The 27,485-nt window shown below is 49.3% G+C and overlaps 1 protein-coding gene across 2 annotated transcripts in view; it reads right to left on the reverse strand.

Moving 5' to 3' along the window:
• The window catches only part of LOC310640630 (cardiac-enriched FHL2-interacting protein), a 38,113-nt gene extending 27,762 nt beyond the window's left edge, over positions 1–10,351 (reverse strand). For both annotated transcript variants that reach the window (XM_083363043.1, XM_083363042.1), the window contains exon 1: positions 10,076–10,351. The gene's annotated coding sequence lies outside the window, so the exon portion shown is untranslated. The remainder of the gene's footprint in view (positions 1–10,075) is intronic.
• Positions 10,352–27,485: the final 17,134 nt, after the last annotated feature.

Genomic DNA, 27,485 nt, shown 5'->3' on the forward strand with positions numbered 1-27,485 from the left:
GGGCTCAGCCGCATTCACCGTAGACTTTGGCCTCCCACACTTTGGGCATCTGCCAGCCAGTTTCAGGGCCTGAACTTGCTCAGTAAACCAGTGAGCTGTGAGCTTGGCAAGCCTGCGGAGCTTACATGCGGGAAAGGAGGGTGAAACGGGACCCCCCAGCCTGACCCCAAAGCCTCAGAGGGGAGTTTGGCACAACAGAAACCAACCCACTAGAAAATTCTGAAACTCCACCGGTTCCAAAAGACCCAGTCGCAAAGCCAAGCCGGGGCCCCTGTGGGGATAGGTTAAGGTTGAGTCAACCTTTCTGACCTAACCAGATGGTGATCCATCCACGACAGAGAATCAGTTCTGATCCCTCAACAGAGGTTTTCCAGGTAAAAGACCAGGTGCAGATAATAATAGCCAGAAATCACGCTTGACGTGACCGTCGTAGCAGCTCCAGGGGAGACTGGACCCCCTGTGACTCCCAACCCCGTCTCTGAAACCGGTACCTCCAGTTCAGGCAATGAAACTGCAAGATAGCAGAGCGTGTTAGTAAAAGACCAGAAACCCCTAAATCTGGCCAGGGATGGGTGGCATCTCACCGAGGGCTGGGAACTCTCGTCTCTGCTTCCGAATGCATAAATCTACCATGTCTTCTGTGCTCCAGTTCTTACGTTAACTATATTTGTGCATTTGAAATGTTTGCCTTTCACATCCTTCAGGTAGGGAGGTTTCTTTGGAACCACCTGTCTGAGATCAAAAAGTGAAGCAGTTTGCACCTGGTTCTTCCACACCCAATGTAATCACTATGACATTTTTGTTTTTCTAACACATTTTTGAATAAAAATGGGAAGTGCCGACTAGCTGAATACGGCATGAATCTAGCTGAATCTTGCTAATCAAAACAGGAGACTTGAAAACCTCACGCTTAGCCATTTGGGGTACCTTCACTTGGTGAACACACGAAGCGTGGTGGATGGAAGTTATGCTTCGTGCGCTATAATTATTTTTCTTAACACCCGATACACCCTCAGTATAGAGTGGAAGGTCAGCCCTGCAGCACTTTGGCGAGGCTGCTGGCCATGACACTGCAGGGACAGGGATCTCTCAGTGACAACCTACGTCCACTGTGGGCACAGCCCTCCCCGTTTGGAGGTGGGTGCTGCATCCCACAGACACCTTGGCTGCAGCTGCAGCTGGGTAAAAATAAGTCTCCACTCCACTTGACCCTTGAACTCTGGCCGCCGTAGCTCCTTCCAGGTAAATAGCCTGGAAACAAACTAGAGCGCTCTGGCTTAGGAGAGGCCGGAGAGGGAAAGTGCCTTGCGGGTGGAGATCCGCCCCGCCAGACTGTACACAGTGGAATCTCTGTTCTCATCCCGCCAGAAATTTTAATACTTTTAAAACAGATCTATTTGTAATTTCTGAATGTCACACTGCCTTTTGTCTGCTGCATTTCAATTGTTGACTCTCACATGGCAGAATGAAAATAAATCCCTAATGATGAGAGAAATTCCCCTTGAGGAACTGGGGACTATTTACTCCCTGCCCCCTTACTCAGGGCTGGGGGTTGCGGAGGAAGAAAACCATCCTGACCCCTGTGCATCCCCTGGGGGTGGGGGGGGAAGACCCCTTCCTTGGCAGTGGCTCAGCACCTTGTCTGCTCTTCCCACCCCTCCCTCTTCCTTGTCAGTCACCTGACCCGAGTAGAGCAATTGTAAAGAGATTCAACGGATTCCCCGGGGTCCCTAACTTATTACTTACAATGTAATCATGCCCCACAAGCAAATTCTCTTCAGTGGGCCCCTGATGGCCAACATCCCAGCTTGTGGCCAGCAACTCTCTCTTGTCGGGGGAAGCCAGAACCAACTGCAGATGCAGGCCGGTTTGCAGTGCTATGGCGCACAATACAGCAGCAGTTTACAAGCATCAATTTCCCTTTTCTCCATGTAGCTGGTAGTAGGGTCACTTCATATTTTGGGCAGTTTTGAGCAAAAATGGTTTTCTGGAGGCCTGCAGGGTAAAGACACCAACCATGGCCCAGTCGTCAAGGTCCCAGAGTGAAAACGAACGGTGTCCCTACTTTACTGTCTTGAAAAGAAACTCCACTTTTTAACTGAAAGCTGAAATAAGGAAAGGCAAACACAGGGAGGGCGGTGGCAGCTCTGCTGTTCTTCAGAAGCAAGGATGGCAGCCTTGACCTGCCATTCCACAGCTCTGGGCCCCGTTTTCCCTCCTCCAGCCCGATTCATATTTCCCTCCCTCCCTCCCTCCCAAAAGCTCTTTTCCCACGGCCACCTCCTGGTGACGGAAGTTTCAAGATATCCAACATTTACCTGGATTTCATTTCCTTTTAAACTTAACTGAGTCAAACTCCAAATTAAGAGGCTGCAGCAATGGCTCTCCCTTTCCCAGTAGGTCTTCATCCACAAAGGTTCAAGTTACAGCCGGGTCACGCAACTGCCAAACTACGCAGGGGACGGAGGGGGATTTTAGCTGGTAGGACTTGCATTTAAGCCTCCCACCCTTGGGCGACAAAAGTCTTTCTTCCCAGAGTGTGGAAAGGAGGAATTGTTGGCTAGAAAGTAAGAGGGGGCAGAAGGGAGAGCGGTCGATGAAGAAAAGGGATCCTTTGGGGAGCGACCAATCTGCCTTCCTGACCTGCGTGTAGATCGCAAAGCGCCTCCCCACAGTCGCGGGCGGGCTTCACTTTCGGTTTGGCCAATGCTACTCATCCTCCGCAATTTTAAGGTGCGTGGACTTCATTCCCCAGCATTCCCCAGCCGGCACTTCTGGGAATTGAGGTCCGCATGTCCCAAAGGCTGAAAAACGCCGGGCTGGGCAAAAGGCTGAAGCGTTTCTGATGTCCCGAGCGAGGAGAGAGAGAGAGAGGCACCTGCGTCTTTCGCGCCCCCTCCCACCCAGCCAGACGCCCCCGAGGATTGTGGGGGGACGAAAGATTCTTTTGGAGTGGGAGGGGCGGGGAAAGCGGCGGCGGGGAGGAAGGCAGAGAGCGGCCGGATCGCGACGGAGCAGAAAGTTCGGGGAAGAGGCTGCGGGCTCGGGACGAGGCGGGGAAGGGGACGAGGCCGAAGCGCCACGCAGGACAGGCGGCACCCGAGGACTACTCGGCTCTTGCCCAGGAGCAGCCGCAGCCCCTCCCCTCCAGCCAGGGTGCCCTGTGGGCGGGGGCGGGCCCTCCCCTCCCCTCCCCTTCGGATAAACTGGGTAAGTGAAGCCCCCGCGCTTCTCTCCTCCGCCGAACTGGCCCTGCGCCGCTTGGAAAGGGGGGGGGGTCTGCAGAGGCGTCGGGAGAAGGGGCGCCCCCCCACTTTCTGCCTCCCTGGGAGGAGGAGGGGCGGGGGCCGTTCTTGCCGCGGGGGGCTCCGGCTTAACCGGCCCCTTCCTTTGGGGGAGGGTTGGAAAGCTCGGGGACCGGACTAGACGACCTCCAAGGTCCCTCCGAGTCCAAGCTGTGGGGGAGAGCCGAGGCGCTGGGCGGGCCAGGCGAGGGAAGCCAGGACGGGGCGGCTGCCGGGGAGAGAGCCGGTCTCGGAAGGGCCCGGGACGAGCAGCCCCGCGGAGGCCTCTCCCCCGTCTGAAGGCTCTGGAGCCGGAGGCGGAAAAACGCGGAGCCCGATCCCGTCCGAGGCGCCGCGCTTGTCCCCCGGGGGGCGGGTCGTCCCTGCGGGTGATGAATGGACGGCCCTCCTGGTGGGGACGAGAGAACCCGGGCCCCCCGCCCGCCGCTCTGGCGGGAGGAGGGGGGAGCACCCGAAGACCTGTAACCCTCCGTAGGGGCAGCTTTCCGACCCTTCCCCCTGAGGAGGGGGCGATGCCTGAGCCAGGCTCTCTCCCTGCCCTCCAACGAGGAGGGTCCCTCTGGGTGGGCTCCACGCCTGGAGCGGGGCAGGAGACTCACCTGAGCGGGCGGGCGGAAAGCGGAAGGAGGAGGGATTTACAATAGAGGCTGGTAGTTACTTCAAGAGAGAAGGAATCAGAATAAGACAAGATGCAAAAAAAATAATGTACTATTAGAGTGGGTTTCTTGTAATTAATTGTAATGAATTAAACGAAAAGTTGATAATCTAGGCATTTTGGGAATGGTTGACACCAGCGCAGTACTTTATAATGCCGACAGTCCTTGCTTAGCAACCAAAGGTTGGCAACTAGGTCATTAAGCAAAGCAACCACTGTTTCTCAAAGAAAGAGTTTTGGGGGGATTGCACGTATCAAAAGGCGAATGGACCCCATTTATTATAGCCTTGATATTACTTCGGTCCCGATGTCAGAGCTGTTTAAGTGTCACCTGGAGAATGAAAATGGCGCCGTCCGCGTGGGGAGAGGGCAGCTGGGAAAAGCAGAGGTGGCCGGAGAAGAGAGGGGAGGGCCTGACAGAGACAAAGGCCAGGAGCCTGGCTGCAAGACAGCTCCAGCCTCACCCTCGGGGCTCTCTCAGAATCACAGGAGAAAGAGAGGAACGGATAAAGGTAGAGAAAGAAGACTATAAAGATGTTAGGATTAAACAATGGAGAAGAACCCAGGGAAATGGGTGTGTAACCGAAGGCCGAACAATGAAGTAGAGGACGTAGAACAGGCCAAGGCCCCAAGGAAGGTCCTTGTGCTCAGGCGCGCAGACCCAAAGCGCACTGCTGACGTTACCTAGTTGGGTCAGGAAACGTCTGCAAGCAAAGAGCCAAACCCGGGGAGCCCCACGGACGCCACCCTTCAGCTGGGAACTACAGATGCTCTCACCCCTTCCTGGTTTTAGGTCCAGCCGTGTTCTAGGCCTGCCTTCCAGTTAAAGTAACTCTCCTCCATGAAGTTCTGCTTAAAGTTCTAAGGAACCTGTTGCTGTTCAGTGCAGCTCCTCAGTGCCGGCTGAATTGGTGCCAGGTTTGCCCCTTCAGTTCCAGCCCATGTGAGCAAAAACGGTGACATTTTAACTGACAACCCATCAGCCAAGTGGGGGGAAAAAACAGTTCCAGCTGCCTTCAGGATAGGGGACAAAGAGCAGAATGACCATCAGCCAGCAATCGCCCTCCGAAAGAAGACGGGCAAAGCGTGGCCTCTGGACTTTCCCCCCCCCCCATCCGTGGCCACGGGAGGCATCCTGCGTTTTCTTCCGTAGGGTAGAATAAGAGGTTGCGTCTGTCTGCAGGTGGGCCTTCCCCCCACGTCCACCATCGGGGTATGTGCAGGTGTGTTTCCTGTGAAGCTGCGGCAGAGGCTTACATAATGCCTCTCTGTGTGCACGTGTGCATTTCTGTCTGGGCGTTGTGCTTGTGTTTTTGTGTGTGGTGTATGCCGAGCACAGAGTGGCACGGAGGAAGGAGGCTTGGAACAGGAGAGTTCAAGGGCTTCTCCCGTGGGGATCTTGGAGGAATATTGTTCTTTTCAGCCTCCTCAACAAGCTCAAACTCCTTGGTTTTTTTGGAGGGGGGCAATTTAAACAGAGAAAAATTGCTCCCGTTCTGTTCAGCTTTTTGACAGCAATTCTGCTGATGGGCCAAGTCCTGAGTCCTGGCGTCCTCACCGTTTTTGCTTATCAATCGTAGGATTAAAAAAAAGAGTCATTGGCTTGATCAGAAAAAATGACCTGAGTCACAGTAACAACTTCCTGCAATGTGGTCTGTGACGAGCTCCAACGTGACAAGCCAACATCACTGTGAGAAGGGCAAACTCTCGTTCTCTCCGTGGGAGCCTCTGACACGGTGGAAATGAAAGTATGAACCTGGGTCAGGAGGTTCTTCCCAGGAAGCAGATAAAAAACCTGGATTCTTGATATTGTTCAGACCTGTGCCTACATTCATAGGACACCCTGAACCGCAATATAGCCAGACACATTTTATCCTAGTCTATATAAAAACTCACCCCTCTTGGTCATTTATGACTTAATGGGTCTTGTAGATCTTGAGTATTGAGTTAATGGAATAAATAATGGTTTAATTGTAAGCACGCCCTGTAACACAACTTACAATTTACTCCTTGCAGTTTATGCTCTAGAGATTTATGATGAAAAATGAAAATATAAACTGAAGATTTGCTTAATAGATAGAAACTGTGCTGGAAAATAAGATAGCCCCCAGAGAAACATTTGACACAGTTGAGACATAATGTCCTCTTTCACTCCGGCTGTAATCATAGTCAACAGTTAAGAATCCGAAGTCTTTGTGTGTGTGTGAAAAGTTACACAGAGGAATGAGTACATTCCAACTTTCAGTCCTGCACAACATGTGACTAACCTGGATCTGCTCTCTGGACTTCCTTCCAAAAAGGAGAAACGCGGGCAGAGCCAGAACCGAGGAAAGGATGATTGGAAAAGGGGGATCACCTTGGTTCTGGCGAGGAGCAAAGCTGTGCCCTGCTGACTTTTAAGAAAGTAAGCGAACCGAGATGAGTGGGGAGAAGGACCAGGAGAGGCTTCTGGAAAAAGTGCAGATGCTTCTCTGTTTTGTAGAATTGCAGGTAAGAAAGATGTAGAAAGGTGGTGAGAAACTGGGGAATCACAAAGAAAAGAGGATCCGATTCAGAACCAGGAAAGTTACATGCTGTTGAATGTAAGGAACGTAGCTTTGTAATTTGGGACAGGAGGCAAAACACCCTCAGGCAGAATATCTCAAGTCCAGCAGGACATAATTTATTGGCTGCAAGCAATTGGCCAAGATCCAAGGCGAATCCAAGCCAGTTTGTCTGCTCCCTTCCTGCTCCCCAGGTTGGTGGTCCTCCTCCGAGGGGGGCCGTCTCGCCCTGGAGGGCGGCCACCAGGTAGCACCAGGCGTGTTTTCCACCACCGGAGGTCTGACATTCCCCACCTAGGGAGCTAAACTAGGTCCTCTTTGGCCCAGCAGGTGGGCTGCAAAACTTCTTTTGTTTCGTTTAATTTGTTCCTAAAGCCAGCTCCTTGGTATTTTAAGATTGTTCTGTTCTGCTTTAAATTGGTAGTTTTGAGATGGTTCTTAAAATTGTATATGGCCTTGGGGGATGAGAGGCAATTAAAATATTTTACTCAGTACTTTTTATTTCTCTCAGTCCTATTCTTTTCATTTATTGCTGTTATAAACCTTTACTTGGTTTTCTCCTGTTTAGCCAAACTTAAAGATTTGTATGCCCAACTCTGTAGACTAGATGCCCTCAGGGTGCCAACGCAAACAACAAAAAGCCCCAGCAACAACCCCAAGCCCAGTTTGCAGGGTTTAAATTCTGGGCCCCGGGAGATTTGTCTCAGATTTCTGGACGGTGCCGGGTTCAACACCTGCCACCCTCCCTCCCTCCTCTTACTCTGCACGGAGTCGCTTTCTCGTGGAAAGAGACAAACAGGAGCAGCCATTCATCCTTCCTTAGCGGGTCGGGAAGTCCTCCAGAGCCGGCCTCACTCCGCCGTGGCATTTTTGAAAGCTTGGGTGTGGACAAACCCTTGAGGGAAGGGTTGCTTTGAGGCAGCCTGGCATTTTTCAGTTGTTGGAGCTTATCCATCCTTTATCTTCCCCATTTAAAAAAAATACGATTGATACCTCCTTCGTGAATAATACAGGAACAGATACTTCAAGGATTTCCTCAACCGTAGTGACTGTGAGAGAGATCTAGGCGTCCCAGTGGATCACCACTTACATAGGAGCCAGCCGTGTGCTGCAGCTGCCAAAAAAGCCGATGCAGTCCTAGGCTGCATCAACAGAAAGATAGTATCAAGATCACAAGAAGTGTTAGTCCTGGTTCATACGGCACTTGGGTGGCCACACTTGGAATACTGTGTCCACTTCTGGTTATCAGTTCTGCTTACAAAAAGTGATGCAGAGTCCCTAGGAAGAGCGCAGAGAAGAGCAACAAAGCTGATCAGGGATCTGGAGGCTAAATCATACGATGAACAGTTGTGGGAACTAGCTACGTCCAGTCTAGGCCTAAGAGAAGGATTGGGAATCACATCATAGCAGTCTTCCAGTACTTTAGGGGCTGCCACAATGAAGAGGGAGCCAAGCTCTTCTCCAAAGCACCTGAAGGCAGGACAAGGATGGAAGACCGTCAAAGGAGAGAAGCAACCTAGAACCAAGGAGAAACTTCCTGACACTGAGAACAATCAACCAGTGGAACAGAAGTTGCCTCCCGAAGCTGTGGGTCCTCCGTCACTGGAGGTTTTCAAGAAAAGACTGGGATGGAGTAAGGACTCCTGCTCAAGCAGGGGGTTGGACCACCAGTCCTCCAAGGTCCCTTCCAACCCCGTTGTTCTAGGTTCTACTTTTCAGCATTTCTCTCTCGGAAGAGAATTTGCCACGAAGGTGGAGTGAAGCCCTGGGAAAGACCCTCACTGCTGCTTAAAATGGCTAAGAGGGAGGCGATTTGGATGGAGGCCGCACTGCAAGGTGCCCGGTTGGTCACAGCCAGTCTGCAAGTGGGAGGTTCTCCCTTCCTGGATTAGCCATTATTTTGTCTTTGACCCACTGAATTTGCGGATAGTGACGGCATCATTTTGATGCCCACTGAACTGCATGTGATGAATGATGGAAGACCGTAGGCACAAAGACACAAATAGCGTAAAGGCATAAAAGTTGGAGCAATCTGCTCTACTAATTAATCTAAGCTGAAAATGGGCCGGGCTTTGCAGCTCGTAAGATCACAGGATTCTGCCAGGAAACGTGTTTCCTTCTCAGCAGACCTCGGCTCAGCTGTAATTAGCACCAGCCGAAGCAGATGCACCCCCGAGACTTCATGAACTGCAGCGGGAGACGGGAGCAGCGTTTGTGGATTCGGTTTCTCAAGTGTGGCTCCCACTTCAAGGATAGAACAGAATAGAACTGGAATTTCCTCCTTGGTTGCTACCCTGACTTTCAGCTTGGGTCAGCTGCTCCCCCTGCTGGCTGGTTTTGTGGCATTTTGTTTGCTCTTATTCTACGCAACGACATCAGGTCCATTTGTAGGCATACTTAAACATGCCATAAATGCAGGGAATAAATCATGATGAAATAATGTTCATCTAATAATAAATTAATAACATTGTTCTTGAGAAGGCTGGAACTTTCTTGGGACTGGCCTGGAGTTTCCTCCCCACTGAGCACCCACAGAGGTGCCCATTTGAGGGGCAATGGGAGTTTGTGGGCGTTGTGCCTCGTGGCCTTCAAGGGATGCTTCCCCTGCTGATCTGAGCTGGGGACGGGGGGGGGGGCAGATCCCACTGGAGAAATCTGCCCAGAAGAAGTGGGGGGAAGCTGGCTTGAGGCCCCACAGATTTATGGCTGATGTGTTGGGCAAGCAAGGATAAAGGACCCGATGGTCTGAGAAGAAGGGCCTGTGGTGGGCTAGACTCGGTGAACTGTGGAAAAACTCAAGTGATCTATTTGGTAAGTGGAGCTGCGGTCACAAGAAAATAAGGCATCTCCATTTCCAGTTAATTTATTTTGTCCTAAACAACATAAAGCCATTCACGTGGCAGTGTACAAGTATCTTTTATATACCCGTGTTTGGGAACAATATTAGTGCATATAATGTTTCACAGAGCATTTTTCAAAACCATGAGAAATTGCTCATTTACGTCTATAAACCAGTTTTGGGACATAATTAAATAAAACCACTGACAATCGGATTTGAAAAATTCAACTTATTGAGGACACTTTTACTGATATGTGATAATTAACCGTCTCATAATTTTTTCCTTCACATTATTAGTGAATTAGAGTATTTAAATGAAAATAAGTTTCTATTCTGACAAAATATGTGTCAAATTAGGTCCCTCAACCTCAGAGATAAATAGCATTTGGGACAGAACACTAAATAAAATATATTTTAATAAACAGAACAGTCGGTTCTATACGTGCTCTTGAGAAATAGGTTCTCCTGATCTCCAAGATCCCAAGTGACTATGCATAGATCTATTTATCAATACTTGGGTTAATTGGAAGAAAAAATGTGTATGGAAAATTAAAGTTTCAGTGCTGTTTAGAGACTGGAATTATAGATAAGGATAATTCAGAGGTATAGTCCTACATAAAAACACACAAGATGGCTTATGTTTCGTACTCCATTATAAGCTTTGGCAGTATTCTTGCGAGCGCAGCCACTCAACCCACTTGCAATGTCCATGCAGGGCCTTGTTCTGTCTTACCTTTGGCATCCGGGCTTCTTAAAATCAGGGACCGGGGAACATGGTGCTACCTTCAGCCAATCCAATTTTCCTAGGCACGTCCAATTTCTCCCTAGTTTGCTTAACAACGGCACTTCCTGTAACTTATATCCTTGGTGTGGGCTCTTTCTTCTGAGTAGGAAGGAGAGCTGTGATTGTAAAAGTTGCAGGAGCCAAGCCTTTCCCTGCCAAGGTCTGTCCAAAGAGGCAAAAAGTTGCTGAACGAGGAACCCAAAGTCGGCCAAACACACTTAGATCTGTCCCAGGCGAGGAGAAGCCCAGAGCGGAGGAAGGGCAGAAGAGCTACGTAGGAGAAGAACCACGCAGTGTCGAGTGACAGGCAGCTTCTCGTGGGCTATTTTTACCCCCGGCTTGGCTGCTGGCAGTGCTTCAAACAAGACCGAGGGGGAGAAGACGAGGTTCGGGGACTGGCCGGGTCCCAGGGCTGATTCAGATTATAATCCCTGCATTTTCACACTGTTAGCCACAGCTTGGAAAGGTTTGAACAAAAGTCAGCACTAAAAAAATAATGGCCAAAGATGTGCCCATGACTTGTGCGCGTGGTCGTCTTCATGGTGACCTTTCATAAATAGCACATTTCATCACCGGGGCCAGACGAGCGCAGGGAAGGGGCCCCCCTCCCACCCCCACCTGCTCTGGGAGCCAATAGAAGCAAAATGGCTGTGACCCAGACAAGTAAACACCGAGTTCCAATTTTAATAATACAATAAAATAGTTAACTGGCGGTGAAGTACGTGTCACCGAGTCTGGCTTTCTTATACAGAATTGCAGGGAGATACCCAGTCAGGGGAGCTGTGAATTGGGGGCAGAAGGGAAGCCCCTCTCCCTCTGAGCAACGAGGGGACATTCCTGCACGGGATCACGTGGCCTTGGGCCGAGTCCTGTAGGGTTTGTCATGTGCCTCCAGAGTTCATGACACAGAGAAAAATAACAACTGCTGAAAGAGGATCCGGCAGCATCAAAACTTTGAAGATGGCAGATGTGGTTTCATTTGAAAACAAAAGCTGCTGGTTTTCAGCCCAAATCACTTCTGCAGAAGAAAGCAGAGTCAGCGGAGGGCCTTGGGCAGTCTTAGGGGGCCAGCGAGTCATAGTAGCTGACCAGATCCTTGCACGGTCAGAATTACACTCCAGCAAGTGGAGTCTGCTTCTGAAAGCAAGTGAGGACTTAACTGGTCCTCTTCCGTGTTTTTACACAGCTCCCTTATTCGGGTGGAGCCATGGGCGCAAAAATTCTGCCTCTCCCCAAAATGCCCTTCTGAGGCCCAGGAGAGCCAAGGAAGGCCTCCCGAGGCCCAGGTGACTCCACACGTGAAACTGCGCATACATACACCCCAAGCCTTGCAGTAGATGCTATTGTATGATTCAATTTGATTTCATATTTGCCTTTATATTTGCTTCAGATGGAGAAAGTGAATCTGCTGGATAGACAAAGGATTAATGGAGAGAAAAATCCTGATCTCGCAAAATCTGGATACCTTCTCTATTTTATTTTATTATTTACAGTATTTTGCTAATGTCTGCATTTCTATCCCGTCACAATCAATATGACTCTTGGTGGCTTAGCTAGAATTTTTCTCAGGTGGAATGAAAAAATATTTGGATCCTTGAAGAATGTTAACATCAATGCTGTGTCTCGGAGACCTGTCTCAAAAACGTCGGTCCTGTCGCTATTGGACCAGCAAAATCAAGGAAATCATGGCTGGGGCTGTCATCGCCATCATCATCACCATCTGGCAAGGAATGTTTTGCGCTCTCTTGGCCATCGCTGAGGTGTGTCACTTGCAGGGCAAAGCTGGGTCCCGGAACAAAAGTAGAGACTCCCTGGACAGAGAATGGGTGAGTCTGTGATGACCCGGCCACCCCTGGGAAGGTCCTGAGGGGCAGCTCTTGGCTCTGCACTGGGGTGGGGGGTGAGGCAGGACCCGGAATCTACTTCTCTGCTGCTCCTGAGCAGATTTGCGCCAAAGGATCAGGGCCAGCCTGGGACATCCCTGAGAATCTCTCTTTTGAGAGCCACGATAACGGTCCTTTGTGGCTCCGAAGAGGATAAAGACTGTGGCAGACGACAGACTCAGCAGGCTTATCATGCTGTTGATTGAGCATCGGGAGGGCTAAGCGATCTCACCCTTCAGCCCAGGTGAGCCCAGGAGCGCCTGGGTGGCTTCTCTGTAGAGATCGTGAGAAGCTCCATCCTTGCCCTGAGCATCTCGGAGGCATCGGGCCAAGCTCTCGAAGCAAACCCGCTTGGCTCCCCTCAGCCACAGGCACCCCACAAGCAATTACGCTGTCCTTTAAAAAAAAGAAATACGGTATGGTGAACGTGATGACCCTGGAAGGCGATGCTGACCTAAGCATCTTTTTAAAGCCCCAGTGACAAGCTACCGGTGGCCCTGAAGGCAACTGGACTAACAAGCGATGTGCTTTTCCCGTGGCTGTGCCTTCGCTGGGCCAGCCAGCCAGATGTCGCTTTTGAAGCCACCGAGGACTCGGCACTGAGCTTGTTCACCCGAGCCGAGAAAGAAAATGTGGCCAGTGAAAAGTTCAGACTCTCCCACGGTGTCAGAGGCAAGCCAGGACGGAGGCTTTCCTCCTGAAGAGCTGGGCTTTGGGGTCAGGCCGAGGAAGGCCCGTCTTGATCCATCACCAAGAGCGAAGACGGGATGCCAAGCAATGAAGGTGACGCTTTCAAGGCTAATCCCTTTGGGAGCCATTAGGGGGGAAATCTCCCCTGAGGCTCCTCGTGTGACCCAATGATTTGGAAAGTAAAATTATTCCTACTATAATGACACTGGCAATAATTTTCTGCAGGTTTCATAGCATGTTTGTTTATACCATAATTTATATTTCAAAAGTTACCTCTGGTTGACATATAAATTTAAAGCCAGAGAGATAGAAGACAAGAAGACAAAAAAGGAAGGTGGTCTTTTTAGTGGAGCAGACATAAAAGCCTCCCCCCCCCAAGGAACCCCACATCCCACAGTGGCTTGGAGTCTGGAGAAAGAGCCAGGACTTCAAGACCCACCAAAGGGGAAACGGGGTTGTTTGAAATATCGGGGTGCTTCTGTGAGACCAAAATCGAGGCTTCCTGGGCCCCATCAGGTGATGTTTATTGGGTGGGATCCAGGTGGTGCTGACTGGGATCAGAGCAGAAGCAACAGGAGACCCACAGCCCCTCGGATAACAGGCCCCCTGGCATTGAGGCTTTTGTAGGTGATAATCCCCCACAAATTGCACCCAGGAGCTTATTGTGCAGTTTGCAAAGCGGAGGCATTACATGAACATACTCTAGCAGGTGTTCTTAAATGCCATTACCACTTTCTGGACCAGCTGAAGCTTCAAAACAGTCTTCAAGGGCAGTGCATTGCAGTAGTCCATACGTGAGATAGCCAAGGCGTGAGTGATGAGTGAGAGTCCAGCCCCCCCTCTCCCCGCCCTTTCAGGAATACCGTGGTTGCAATTAGGGCACCAGATTACTCTGCGTGGAGGCCTCTCTGGCTACAGTGGCCGCCTGCTCTGCCCATTCGGAAGCAGAGCTGGACAGCTCCGTTCTTCTCCATCCAGACCCCACAACCTCCAGGCAACCTTGACCAGGAGTCAAGATACACAGTTTAGCATCATCAGCCGACCGATGACCTCATCCCACGGCCTCATGCAGGGGGTCAGCGGGAGGGGGGAGAGGGTGAAGCAACAGCCCTCTGAGCCCTAATTTGGGAAAAGCTCCAGGAAAGCAGCCCCCTTCAACTCCATGCCGCAGAGGTCTAGATCTGGCTGAAGGGCCAGTGCAGAGAGTGATCCTGTGGGGAATAAGGGCCTAGTCCTCAGGAGGGCCCCTGTGCAGACGGCCCCAGGAGCTTCAGCCTGAGCTTGGGCGTCTCCACAAGGCTCTGCTTCTTCCAGGGAGGCTCACCCTGGACCCCACCACCTCCTGACCTGGCCTGTGCATTGGACAGGAGAGTTATCCCCCTGAACTCCAGGCAGGGTCTTGGCTTCTGGACTGTTTCTGGAACTCATTTGGGTTGTTTGTCTTTCTCTTTACTAAAACACTTAGAACAAACTCTGGTTTGCTTTAAGACAACGACCCTGATATTTATGAGCTGGTTCCACTGTGGACAGGGTGCAAGATGTTGAATTCCTTGATATTTTTATTCAGCTGGTTGGTACAAAAGGAGGAGAGAACAATTAAGATTTAGACAAGACCTTCAGCCAGATGGAAACAAATTAGAGCGTATAAATTCTTTAAAGTGAACATGATACATCACAATAAACGCATTGTTGGCCTAAAGGAGAGCAGAAACACAGACCAAAATATTGTCCTTTCCATAATTTTGACTAATGAAGTAGACAAAACTCAAAGCCAAACTGAAACCCTAAGCAAGCCATGTTATCAATGTTTTAAGAAAACAACATCCTCAAGCTTTCCATTAGATCTCAGTAAATCTTGTGTTATTTCTTACAATCCAAAGTCAAAACTCTTGCATTGTAATTTTTCTCCATAGAAAATAATCTTTCATAATGGGCAAACCTTGAAAAAAATGTGTTTATGTACATGGGTGCCTTTGAGCCAATGTCTCTGCCATTTTCTCAGCAAGGTTTTCCAGAATTCGCTTGCCATTGCCCGCTTCCTAGGGCCGAGAGAGGGTGACTGGCCCAAGCTCACCCAGATGGCTTCGATGCCTGAGGCGGGATGAGAACTACCAGGCTCCTGGTTTCCAGCCTGGCACCTTAACCACTACTCCAAACTGGCTCTCTTGCTGGTGCTTTTCTAGAAAACACAAAAGATTGTGTGTACCAATGTGGTGTGCATGTGTGTTACACAATAGAAATAACGCACAAGAGATTTAACATTTTGGAAACCATGTTGCACCATGTGATAAAAATAATTTAAAATGAGTAAATTACACTTTTACTTCTAAGCTGTGGATTCTTTCTCCGTGGAAAATCCCATTCAAGGCGGCCTGCAGACAAATGCAGCCGTCGTCATTCACACAGGCTCCATACACAACTTTTGCCTTTTCCCTCTGGCCTTAAACCGCAGCCAGGGACGGGGAAGCTAAAATTGGAGCCAAACACACTGGATATTTTCCCATGGTCCACTTGTCAAGCCAACACTGTGCAGATTGTCATGATGGACGCACCCATCTGTGTCCCTGGTCAGAGGCAGACAGCCATGACTGACAGCTTCGCAAGAATGTCCACTGTTATGGCAGAGATGAAGGAGAGGCTGTTTCCTGCCCCCAGGGTGTACACTTCTACACCCCCCCCCACTCTGGAGTGTAGAATAAGACTGTCAGGGACCATTTCAAGCCAAATCTGCTGCTTTTTAAGCGTTGCTTTTAGAATTTTAGCATTAGTTTTTAATTTTTTTTACCATCACCTTTTTAAGCATTATTTTTAGATTCCCCCAGTGGGAGGCTAAGTCTCTCCCGTAAGATTTCCTTGTTCAATGAGTGGGATCTTTCAGCTCCCATCTGCAAATCAGAAAAGATATGTCGGGTAGAGAGAAGCAGAAAGCAACAATGATTTCCAGTGATCTGGACACTGGTCCCCAATATTTTATTTGATTTTTTTTTAAAAAATAAAACCAGCTGCATCACACTTTAGCTTGTGTTTAACGTGATCAACAAGGAGACTGAGGTCGTTGGACCCTATAATAGAACATTGTGTATAAATAATTCCTTTCGTGTGTCCCAAATTCTTCCAACATCCAACATTTCTTTTTCCTAAAATCCATTATTTAAAGCTACTTGGCCGTCTCCATAAAGCCACCCCAAGTTAAGCTGAGCTGGAGAGACACTTCTTTAATAAGATATAAGAAGTAATAACAATTTTTGCAAAATAATCTCTCTTTTTATTTTGGAAAAGGAAGAGTGCTCCAAAATAATTTGTTTCTGGAACAATCAGCAGTTTCAATCTTTCTTCTAAATGTTAGACTAGTGCAATAAGCATCTGCAAAGCTTCACTTCTAGCTAACAGTTGAGCAATCTGTTCCGCCAGCCTGATTCTTTTTGCTCTTCTGCTCCGCAGCTGGTCTTGGGGAAATTCACAGCAGCCTCTGGAGATCCCCCCTGCCCCCCCCCCGCCCGGGTCAGCATGGTCCCCCCTTGCTTTATGGCTCCTGTCTATAACTAAACCACAGGAGAGAAACCATTTGCCTTCGGAAGATCCCTAGTAGGGATAACAGACCAGGATAAGTTTGCTTCATTTAATTGCCTCTATTTTTAATTTGAAATTCAGATTAAAAAATTATTCCTATGCAGGGCCAAAGGGGAGTGTGACTTGCTCAAACTGTCAGGAATTCATCAGTCTTGATCCGCTGACCTGATCCCAGGAATTCGCCTCTCTTAAGTTCCCCCAAGAGTTCCTGTGGTCCTATGAACAGAGCCAGTCCTTCCCTCCGCTGTCCCTGTGACGGAGGGAGGAGGGCCGAGCCCAGTCTGGTCCAGGAGAGGCCCTTTCGCGACCACCAGAAATATCGGTCACTGGCCACTCTGCTTCTCAGGGTTTTTTTTTTATAAAATTACTTGGGCTTCACTGCATCCTGCAATCTTTACGCTGCAGGTTCAGTGTCGTGTTGTTGTTGTTGTTGTTTTAGTTCACTTGTGTGATTTTCAGCACTATGGTGGAAACTTCAGTAATGTATCCAGATTTTGTGGTCCTCCAAATAATGAAATTCCCCTTGAAGCTTTTCTGGACTTTGGAATAGACACCCGTGTGTCTTTTGCTCCCAAGCAATCTGTAGAACCGATGCTTTTATGGTTGCAGTCTTGTCCAGGTTTATTCAAGAGTAGGTCACATCATCAAGTTCACCCATCAAGATCAAGTCTTTGAAAAGCAAAAACATCAGCTGTCTACATTCATCAGCAGAAACATTTTCCTAGAGAGTTTTGAAACTAGAATGGCAGGAGTAAACCACAAGATTCAATATATTACAACACGATGAGGTATTTTAAGGTTTAGTGGAGATCTGAAACAATTATTGTAAAAGATTGCAGACTTGCCTCAAAGGTTGAAAGCCAATGGCATTTTTACTGCTAGCCGGTTACGTGTTTTTATGAAAGACAGCTTTATTTTTATTCCTGTCCATGTGTTGCAAATATATGAGCAGTATTTAATTAATAAAGAACTTTATGTACTATTATCTTCAAAGAGGTGGCATGAGTGTTTTAAAACTTTTCTTTGTTTTGCAAGAGTTCTGTCACAGAAGCTATGCTAGAACGCTTAAAAAAAGTGATTTTAATGCATATTTGTGAAACAATGTAGGGAAAAGCAAGATCTTTCTTTCTTATTCCCTTGTAGGAAGAGAATGCTAAATAAGAGAATTCCAGCTGTGCAACAGGAATGCTACAATGGGTTATGCAAGTCATTAATATTGCAATGAAAACTAATTAAACCTCGAGCTATGAAGAAGAACTCAACAGAGATTTAACTATTGGAAGTGCAGGATTACAGGGCCTTTATAAAACTTTATTTCAGCCCTCGGAGTAGAATTGCAAACAAAATAATGTAACCAACTTGATTTAAAAGAAATTAACCACAGGCCCTCCCCAGGGCTTTGCTCTTCTCATGTGGATGACTTGCCCGGCTTCCAACCACCAGCCCCACACCCCGAGTTGATTTTTTGGGTACACACAACAGGACGCCCAATCTGATGAGAGAGACCTTCGCTCCACCAACAGTCCCAGGCTGACCATTTGGACGGTTCCCCCCCCCTCTAGAAAACCTGCCCTAAGAAGCCCTGCCGAGGGGGCAGCAGCGGCAACAGCGGCTGAGGTGACGGTGCTCGGCCCAGCAGCCTCTTTGCAAACCTGAGGATGACTGGGGGGGGGCTGTGGAAAACAAAGAGGCTTAGGGTAGGCGGGGGTCCCCCTTTCGGGCCACCTTCCCTGGGAGGGTCCTGCCCAGGCTGCTCCTTTGGGAGGCAAGAAGGAGTGGTGGCCCCCAGGGATACAGTCACCCTCCCGGGTGGCTCTGACAGCATCAGGCGGGGCCCCAGATTCTGGGTGGGCACTGTGGCTATTCAGACATTTGGAGGGAGCTGCGTGGGAGCGCCATGCCCAGCTGCAGATGGCGTGGGTCAGGGCCCAGCCTTTGTCTCCGCACTGGTCAGCGGTGGCTCCTGACGGCTGGTGTCCAGAGCCCCACCTCATCAAAGCGGCCGAGAGAGCAGCACCTCCTACTTTACTGCCAGACATTTGCACACACACACACACACATTTGTTAAAAACAAATGTCAATGATGCAGAACGAGATTGACTTGTAAATGGACGGGGTTAGGGTTAGGCTGCCCCGCCTGCCGGCCCCCAACCCCCCTCACAACAGCCGGTGCCATTATGGGCTGCTTCACCCTGGAGGGGCTTCGAAAGGCATTTTCATTCTACAGACAAACTCAAAATGGCAGTTACCATTGTCTCTCATCACAACCTCCATATAATCGCACTCTCCATGGCCCCGGTGCTCTCATCTAAGGAGCCGTTCGGGGATTGGGCCGGGGGGGGGCCAGAGAAGGGAAGGGGCAGCACCGATGACTTGATGGTTTGAGGTGCCGGAGAAATGAGCAAACCAGGTAAAATGCTGCCTGCGTCCAGATGTTTATAAACTTCTGGCTGGAGAGGCAGAAAGCGGGCAGAGGGGAGAGGCTAAGGAGAAAGAGGATTGGTACCTGGCATAGCCCTTGGAAGAGTGAACAGGTATGGGGTGCAACTCTTCTTGGTTGCCTCAGTCCTGCCCCCCCCACCGCAACAACAGCTCTGCTCCCTAAGACATTCCCGGGCCACGAAGTGTGTGTCAGTGCAAGAAAAGGGGGCCCAAAGGAACAGAGCAACTAAACCATTGGGTGGAAGCGATGGGTCCACGCTTTCTTTGTTTCTCTTCCCCTTCAGCAACCGATGTATTTCCAAAACAATCTTTCCTCCCTGAGTATTGTGCTGCTCCTGAAAGGAAAAACATTTAGAATCTTGCCCAGGAGACTCAGGGGTGGATCGGGGAAAACGCCCTTCGGTGTTCTCAGGTTCTGCATGTCAGAACTATACAAGGACACAGCCCGATCCAAGGTCAGTTGCCTGATATTTACCACCTGGCTGAGAGTTTTGAAGGCTGACGTGAGACAAAAGACCGTCCAGTTTCCGCCTGCTTCGTTCCGAGAGGGAAAGAGGCTTTCCCAGCCAAGGCCGGAGGGCGGCTCTTCCCACTGGCCGGGAAGCGCTCGGGTTACAGACCGCAGAGCCAGCGCCCCAAATCGGGCAACTGTCTTCTGGGGACTGACCTTGAATAGAGGAAACCTGATCTAAATCCAGACAGCTGTAATGACACTGGTCCCAGCTGACAAGGAGTAGGCTAGAAGGGGAGGGGGACCCACCGCCCAATGATCTCTGGGATCTCTCGGTTTTTTTCAACTATATCACGACATTCTTTAACTTCTAACCCTCCTTCTGTTTTGTGGCATTCACAAGGTTTCCCATTTGATAAGTTCGTATTCTCTTTCCTTTACTACAAAGGCCCCTTGGGTAAGAGTCTCACATCCTGTTTTTGACTGATTGATCGTCTCATTGTTGGACAAAAGGCAGCCTTGTGTAACCCGAGTTGTGCTTATTCATAAACAAACATCACTGACCAAAATACCAACTCTATGATTGTTCCAGGAGGGCAGTCCCTAAAGAGCGCCCCCCAGGGGGGGCCCAGCCTGCTGCGTCCTGGGCACCCCATGTAAGGTGTGAAAAGCAACTGGCGACTTTCGCCCCCAGTGTGTGAGCCAGATCCAAAGGCAGGCGGGACTCACCCAGATGGAACTTGACACATGACCTGGGTGGAAGCACCAAAGTGTGAAGTGTGAATCGCTTGCCCATTTCCTAACAAAGCCTATTAAGTCACTGGTTTGATTAGAGCCATGGAGGCACACTGACACAGCAGAAGTGACAAAGACGCCACAGTCGTACGTGTGCTTTCCTTGTGCTTCCCCTAGTAGCTGTTTATGAAAAAAAGATCTGGGAATTTTAAATAATACTATGCAGAGAAAAGTATTTTATTGGGTAAGCTGGCCAAGCACCTGGCAGAGTGGATTTCCTGGTCTCGTCTAGCCGGTGGGGCTGACCGAGACTTCAGGTGTGAAGACTTGGCAGGGAGGCCTGTCTGCTGCTGCCGCCGTGGGAGATGGTGGTTTTTCTGCTGCGTGACTGTAGCTGGGAGGCTTAACCCTTTTACGCCCACCCCATTCCTTGAACCTGACCCACCCCCACCCCAACAAGGGCAACTGAGCTGAGGAAAGAGCTAATACCAATGCAAAGATCCCTGTCCAGGAATGGTCACAGCCGGTCAAACGTCGGCCAGAGGCACACGCGGTCACTACAGTCTCTTGCACCTCTACGGGTGATCACGTCGGTGTGTGCTCAGGAGCCCTCCGTGTCACGTACATGGATAACGTCAGGCAAATAAATAGAGGTATCTGATCTTGGTCACAAGGAGAGAGTTCACAAAATAAGCCGTGAGTTCTGAGTTGCACATTTAGATGCAGATCTCCACCTCTTTGCTCATTTTCCCCTTATAATACATTTTTGTGGAATAATGTGCAATTACGAGGCTTAATCCTAAAACAGGTCTTGATGTTAATGTAAACTTTGCCCTGGCTGGAAGATGCCTTTCCGTTTGCCTTCGCCTCTTCTCCCAGTTCTGCTCTTTGTGTACTAAAGAAACAAAGAAAAAAAATCAAATGTCTTTATTCCTTCCGTTGTTGCTTAGTTCTGGGGTTGCTCTGCTCCTTGGACCTTTGTGCAGCTCAACTCCCCAGCCTCTCGCCAGCAGCAGGATATATATTTGCAATTAATTCTAGTTTTTACCTTCACTTGGTAAATTCGAGCGAATGGCGCTGGATTTATTTGTGGTCAGAACAGCCGGCCTCTCCCCAGGGACCTTCTCTTGGTGAAAGAGGCCAGCAGTAATTTTCAGCCATGAGTAATTGTGCATAATATAGTCCTAAATGATTTTTCTACTGTAATTTCATTAGAGTTTAGAAATTTAATTAGATTTTGAATCGCTCTGAAATAAAGTAGCGAAGTACCCAGAGACTAAGAGCAGTGGTTATATTGTCTTTTGAGGCCAGAATTCTTGCTCTCAAATTGGCATGTGTTCATTAGGAGGAACTTTGTAGAACTTTGTGATATATTGTTGTCTTCCAGAATGGACTCTGAATAGGCCTTCGGAGAGCATTAGAGGAACACACAATTATTATGCACTCTCTTCTTGATGTTTAAGATCATCCTCTTACATGCACTTAATAAAAATATGCTTCCAAAGTTGAGAGAGAAACTGTGGAGACAGAAAAGCTGCTCTTTAAGTGCCCCCATGCTCTCCCGGCTTTATTAGTCACCCCAGTATTTGCACATGATGTTCCAAGGAGGAGCTGTTTGCTTAGCTTTAATGATGAGGTAGGTTTATAGTTCCTTTTATTACTGCAACGTATGAAGTTTCATGGCAGCTGAAATTAGAGTCTTCTGAAACTTCCCAGTGCCCCTTTTGCCCAAGGCAGGGGACGGATTTCTCTTCCCAACTGGAACCCATAAGTTAGACGTGTTCTTGCCATCGGTAAACGAAGGCTCTGCTCAGGCGGTGGCTGGCAACCGGACTGGGAGCCAGAAGGTTCTCTGCGTTTGGGGCTTCCTTCAAAATAGGGGAATGTGACCGTCGACTGTCGATCAGAGCTGTGGTGGCAGCGCAGTGGTTAGAATGCAGCATCGCAGGCTGACTCCACTCACTCACACTGGCAGGAGTTGTATTCCCTCAATCCTGACCGGCCCAAGGTGGACTCAGCCTTCCGTCCTTCCGAGGTCGGTAAATGAGGACCCAGATTGTTGGGGAAAACATATGCTGACTCTGTAACTGCTTAGAGAAGGCTGGGAAGCGCTGGGAAGTGGGACGTAAGTCTAAGGGCTATTATTGCTCTTGCTCTTGACAGAATTTGTTTTCCATAAAACATGGGTCTGTTTCCATGGCAGGAGGGGAGGCACGTTCTTTCTTTGCTAATCTCCACCCAAGGTTTGAAGGAGGCGTGGTGGCAACTGTTACACAGCGGTTCTTTGGCGCAGGAATGAAGACGAGGTAGCTGGGTACAGGAAAAATCATATTTTATTTCGTGCAGAATCTGTACTGAGCAAATGGCTGCAACTAGCCCCAATATATAGTCTAGCCCCTAGGCGGCAGCCAATAGGTTTGAAACAACCATTGCCGCCTAGGGATAGCCAGTTGTAGCGCTGGAGACTTGTAGTCTGGGTTGCTGGAGAGCTGTTAGCTGCTCCAGCAACCCACATGGTATTACTATGAGCCCAGTACATAACATCAACATCACGGGAAGAGCAGTACTGAGATCTCATTATTTTGTGACCTTTTTTAAAATCAGAATGTTGAATCTGTGCAAATGGGCAGCAATTCAGGCCTGCCGTGAGGTGTTGAGGAGTCTTTGGGATCCATGAGGATAGGTCAAGGGCCAGGAGTGGCGCCCTCGGTTGCTTGCCCGTCGTCCACATTCCCACCTTGCATTGAGCCACACTTGAGGGACACAGAGGACTTGGACAGGGGGCAGGGAAGAACCGGAAGGAGGCCGAGGGGCTTGGAGGTGGAATCCCATGAAGAGCAGACAGGGTCTGTTTAGCCTGAGGAAGAGGAGGCTACGGGGAGATACAATAGCCACCTTCCAAGACGTGAAGGGACGCCATAGATCAATGCACATACTGCAGCACAGATGTGCTCTTCCTGCAGCTCACGAAAGACCAAAATGGTGACTGTGTTGTCTTCTCAGTTCATCCTGTGACCTTTCGACCCATAGTCTGACTACAGGAGAGCTCTGGTGTGCATGACTGATAGACATATGTGCCTCCTATTGTATATCCTTGGAATTCTAAGGCACAAACCTCAAGACAGTTTTACAGGAAGTGAACACAAAGTTTAAGAGGAAAAATAGAAATGCTCCAGCTGAGTGAGGATGATCAGGAAAGAAGACATCGACGGTCAGGGACGCTGGGGGACAGCCAGGTCATCCCGGGCTGAAAGGGGGGCTTGGCTGAAGTTCACACAACAACAGGCAGAGGGGGCACCCTGACTAGCGTGGCCTTTCACGTGGCTGCTAGCAGAGGGGGCTTCAGGCTGACACTTGGCCAGGGAAACTTAGAAACAATTCTTGTAGCTGAATTGAAATTTGGTTAGGGTGGTATTTTTAACTTTAATTTTGCAATCCTAGAAAGTCCTTGTGATTAAAGCTATAGCTTAGGCATAATTGCTACCATATTTGGGTAAAAGTAAGCAAGAACTGAAAATGCACTCACAATTCTGATGGTGTCGTGCTTTGGACTCAGTACCTTTGATTTGGGAAGCACTGAAACGGGAGCTCCAAGCTTGGCTTAATCATATCAGAGTGAGGCCTTTTTTTATAACATCGTGCAGTGACTCCTGCTTCCCATATATAGTTCCTGCCAACAGAACCTACTTGACCACTTGGGGATTCACCTGGACAGAATTTACAAATGCTCATCTTTACTCAAACAGCTTTTGATCATGCGTGCCAAACCAGTTTGTTCGTCCAGGATGTGGAACTTGCTGAACAGGCTTTAAACAGCAGCTTTAGATGATCCACCATGGAACCGTTTGTGCAGAACTTGCCACAATGCAGACTAATGTTGGAAACTGAGGTCTTAGGTGCCACCAAATGAAGTGCAGCAGAGAGACTGTCCAGCATGTTGGAGCTGGCAAAATTGAGAAAACATTTTGGTGTGGAGCACAGAAAAGAGAGACAATGAGGCAATAGTGCTCCCCAATCCATCCATCCACTCCAGTCAATTCTAAAGTTCCTCACAGGGGCCCGAAGTAGAGAGCACCCTAGCCCCACCTGAAGTGGCTCTTTGGCTGGCCCCTTCAGCAGAGCTCAGCCATTCCTAGAAACAAACGGCCTGCAGCTACTCTTTCCCTGCCCTCCCTCCGAGGAAGCGGTGACCTTGGCACACGCTGACCGGTCCTGCTGCTTTTCTCCCTTCAGCCGGGGCCCCAGAGACCCAGACGAGCAACATGGCCCCTCGGTGCCGCGGCCTTGACTCTCCTGCCGTCAGGCCTGAGCGACAGAAGTCCTGGAGGGCCGAAGGCAGCCTTCAGAGAGAGCCTTGCCCTCCGGGGAACAACTGGAAGGGCCCTTCGCCAGGCCAAGTGGGGCTCTGTGCAAAGGAGCCCTTCGGGACCAAAGCAAGTTCCTTTCGCAAGGGGAACGTTTTGAGGAAACGCATGAAGTGTGTGTGTGTGTGTGTGTGTGTGTGTGCGTGCGTGGGGGGGGGTCCCCTTGAGATTCCTTTTGTCTGCGTCACAGTCTGGCACTTCACTAACTCTGAAAAGTGAAGTGCTGCATTAGATTAAGTTGCACAAATTCCCAGTTCAATTATACGGTAGCTTATTAGTAGCCTAGGCTAACTAATATTAAATTACTAAAGTTATGCTAGTAAGTAATTCTGAGTGTGTGTAGTGAAGACTAAACTCTGCCTATTCATAATTTTCTTTCTATGCCTGCATTTTCATTAAGGTTTCCATTTTGGAAGTTGAGAGAAGATGTAGGCACACACACACACACACACACAAAGACCCCCACCCACTTCTACATGTATGTGTTCCTTCCTTTCCATGGAGGAAAAATAAAGCAGAAACAGCCACTGCTGGGGGATCCCGCCGTTTCTGTCAGGAAGGACAAGCAGGCACTGTTGCAAGCTGTGTAGAAAAAGGGAGCTTATGTCGCAGTCCTGCAAGGCTGCTGATGCCACTCTCTCACACACACACATACACACACACACACACCATGAATGCTGCTGGGCAGGAATATGGGTAAATTGACGTGTCCCAGGGTAACGTTGCAGGATCCGATCGGGGTCGATCACCCAGACCGGAGGCTTAGCCTTCCGAGCTTCCGGACTGAGGGTGCCGGAGGGCCCCCCCCCATCCTCAGGGAGAAGTTCTCTGTCCAGCAGAGTCTGTGGGGCTGTGGGGAAACATCGGCAGGTACATGAAGAAACGGATGAGAGCAGAGATCAAGCTAGGCAGCGGTTTTGAGGCTGCAGTTTGAAGACGGCGGGCGGGACTTCTTCGCTGATGTCCCAAGAGATCTGAGAGGAGAAGTCCTGTTTGATACATGGCCAAAAAAGGTTTCAAAATTCTATTTCGAACAGGAACATCGTGAGTTAAGGGGAGGGTGCAGAGTCTTTCCCAGCATTGGCCACATCTGGTACATGTGGTGAAGCAACGGCTTGCGTCGATGGAGGCGTGTGTTTGCCCTCTTCTTGAATCTGGGTATATTTATGTGCATGCATCCCAACGCTCACATATTCCTTAGCACACGCCATCTGCCAGCTGCCTGCCCTCTGTGCCATGTATTCCCCCCCCCCAGTCTGTGACTTGTGGCCTTTGCTCTCCTGTCTGTGCTCTTGGCACCCACCACAACACCCCCAATCTCCCCCCCCCGGTATCAACCAGGCTTAGGTACCACATACACCCTTCAAGGATGCTGTGCCTCTGGTGTAATTAAGCCCTCGTGGGCAAAAGCTTTCTAGAGAGAGTCTTAGAGAATGGAGTTTATTTTAACCAGGTTGCCTTAATATGGTCCCTGAGAAGCCCAGGGATGTGAAACACTGAGTGAAAAGATAAATTTAGTCCACTGTTAAGAAAAAAAACAGCACCAGACTTTGGCATTGATGAAAACTACGGAGGTCTCTAAACAAAAGGACAGAATTTTAACTCCTGCTTCTTGGGACTGAACGCCTTGAAGACCGAACAACTTCAAGACCAAAAGACTTATAGCTGAACAAGGATATCAAGTCCTGTAAAAGTACAAACTTGGTAGGGAGGTTGGACAATGACCTTGGCCAGGAAAATCTCACAAGCGGCAGAGATAAAGCAGACTCCTTTCCAATGGGAAAAATCTCAGAATAGCCGAGAAGTTACACCGAGCATCGCTTGCCAGATATAAAAACCTTCTCCAAAATCTGGAACGGCCCCCCAGGCATTTATAAGCACAGGCTTGCTCCATAGCATTCTCATTAATTTGCTAATTATGAATGTTAGGATGTTTCTAGGCAAATACTAAGACTTTGGCTTTCCTGACACTTTATTCCTAGTTTTTCCTTTGAACAGAAGTTGGCCAAAGCTCTCGCTGTCCCTTTTATTCCACCTGAGAGACAGGCACGAGCGCGATATCAAATTCACTGAAAATGCATTCATATTCATACGAGGTTCCTGGAACGGCTTGGCCTGTAGTGTAAGTGGCATTGTGAGCCCAGACTCAGAGGGGGGGCTGGATTAATGGGCGGATGTGTGGAAATTAAAAAGAAGCACCCCCTTGCCTCCCCCCCCTCTGGACAGTGACCGCTCCAGGGAGCTGCCCACAGGGGGCACCTGACCCTCAGACTGGAACAACTGGGGCTGTTGGTGGGTGAAGCCCAACAATCTCCTTGGTCTCTTCCTGGGTTTCCCCTGTGGAATCAGGTCCTTAACCTCAGATGTGGACCTGGCACCCAGTCAGGAAAAACCTTCCAAGAGTCAGCCGGGGGGGGGAACGCCCTGGGAATAGCTCTCCCGGGACTTTGTGGGCGCTTTTTAGGCTGAATCGAAACCTCCACCTTAAGGAAGCCATTAACCCTCCGAGAGACCCAGTTGAGGTGTGGCAATGATAGCTTGATGACAGCTTAAAAATATAAAACGAAGAAGAATATTTCCCTTGCGAATAGGGTCAGTCCCCTTTAAATCCTAGAGGATCAGCAGCAGAAACAATAACTTCTGCAGGAAAGGGATCCCCTTTATAAGAAAAGGTCTCAAATAATGTTTCAACACCAAATCACCCAGGAATTGATCAAATTCTGTAGAAACAAGTCACCAAAAGTTAGAATTGATTAAGTTAGCCAGCAGACTGTCTAATCTCCCTGTCTCTTTGCCGGCGTCCTTGCGAAGTTGACAAACCATCCAGAGACCTGCAGCCGGAATCTCCTGACAATGGTAGGCTTAGGTTAGCTATCTTGCGCTAAATACAACAGATGTAATCTTGTATCAAAAAGGACAAATATAAATGTAAACACTAATCACATAGATTGACCAGCTGTAAAAGACAAAGAAACATTTTGTACAAAGGTCTGAGCTAACGTCAACTCAGGGCATTTGATCTCTGTCCCCAAATTAGGGGCTCTCCGTTTCTGCAGAAATAAACAGCTGGACGTCACCGTTCTCCTTACGGCCTGGGTCACCGGCCACTCTCGACTAGGAAAGCAGAGCCCGGCCGAGGCTCTAGCTGAGGCGATTGGGCTAGAAAGCGGCAGATGGGGCGGCGCAAAGCCAGCTGGGTGAGCCTTGGGCCAGCCCCAGCCTTC

This window comes from Vipera ursinii (genome assembly GCF_947247035.1).
Source record: "Vipera ursinii genome assembly, chromosome: 4".
Classification (NCBI taxonomy): domain Eukaryota; kingdom Metazoa; phylum Chordata; class Lepidosauria; order Squamata; family Viperidae; genus Vipera; species Vipera ursinii.